We start from the raw sequence: 1,565 nt of genomic DNA on the forward strand, positions 1-1,565 counted from the left end.
GAAGTTAAAAAAAAAAAAAAGAAATATTGGTGGGCAACCCCTTCGGGTCCCCTCCCACTGTGGGAGCTTTTCTGTCCTCTTAATAAATTCTGCTTTCTCAAAATAAAATAATAAAATAAAAAAAGAAATATTGGACAGATTCCAGCCTTGTAGGTGGAGTTTGGCCTAGTTTCTATTTCCTGTATATCCAACCTGAGAAATCCTGCCCTTTGATCAAAAGGCTCCAAGGGAGGAATTTGAATACCAACTAACACAATTTGATATATTCAAAGATATAGTTCCCATTCTTTTAGAATTATAGGGTATGGAGAATCAAATGGAAATTCAGGAACGCCCTTGCCCTATTTTTTTTTTTAAACCTTTATAGGAAGTGCTGCATCTGGTTGTGAGACTGCAAAGGCTCTAGTCTCACTGTTGCCCAGGCTGGAATATAGTGGCACAATCATGGCTCCCCAGTCTTGACTGACCTCTTGGGCTCAAGAGAGCCTTCTATATTAGCCTCCCAAGTAGCTGGGTCCACAAGCATGTGCCCCCATGCTAGCTAATTTTTAAATTTTTTTGTTGTGGGCCAGGATCGGTGGTTCAGCCTGTAGTTCCAGCACATTGAGATACTGAGGCAAGTGGACTGCCTGAGCCTGCGCATTCGAGGCCAGTCCAGGCAATTTGGCGAGACCTTGTCTCTACAATAAATAAAATATTAGCTGGGCATGGTAGCGCACATCTGTAGTTCTGACTATTTGGAAGGCTGAGGCAGAAGGATTGCCAGAGCCCAGCAGGTCAGCGCTGAGCTGGTCATGAGTGTGCCGCTAAGCTCCAGCCTGGGCAATGGAGTGAGATTCCAACTAAAAGAAAAAAAATTTTTTTTGTTGTAATGTGGTCTGTGTTGCCTAAGCTGGTCTTGAACTTCTAGGCTCATACAGTCCTGCCTCACCCTTCCACACCCATGCTGTGCCCAACCTGTACCATATGGTATGTTTGACTGGATTCATTTGGAGTTATGTTAACTGATGATTTGTAATGTCTAAATGCTCCTCATGCAACTTCTTTTGTACTGGAAGTACAAATTGAGGCTTGAATTTCCATTCCCAAAATCTGACTCTCCATGTCCTCATTATTAGATTATTCTGTCCTAAAATTAAGTTCCCTATGAACCCAGTATTGCACTATAATTTAAATTAAATTAAGTCAAGTATTGTTTGGTTGCAAATAAAATCTAGAACAGTTACTATCATTTCTCATATCCTTCAAGCGGCAGCTGATTCTGGCAGCAAACAGGAACAGGTAGTAATGAAAGCCCAGAAATTGGACACAGGCCTCATATGTATCCAGCAGTTAGCAAATAGCCCTTGGCCTGAATGATTGTGCAAAGCCCTTTAAAAGATGCACATTCTAAAAGCTTTGTTGTATTCTTCACTGCCTACAAATATAGTAATTCTATATAGGAGTTCCCCCATAACCTTATGACCCAACCCTACTAAATTCTGGACATCAAGGCACATGGCTGTGCTGTAGGACATAGGGAATAGATTTCCCTTCCCAGTACTCATCAGCACAATGCAATATCC

Source organism: Carlito syrichta, unplaced genomic scaffold (genome assembly GCF_000164805.1).
Source record: "Carlito syrichta isolate Samal-C Ts95f unplaced genomic scaffold, Tarsius_syrichta-2.0.1 Scaffold311480, whole genome shotgun sequence".
Taxonomy (NCBI): domain Eukaryota; kingdom Metazoa; phylum Chordata; class Mammalia; order Primates; family Tarsiidae; genus Carlito; species Carlito syrichta.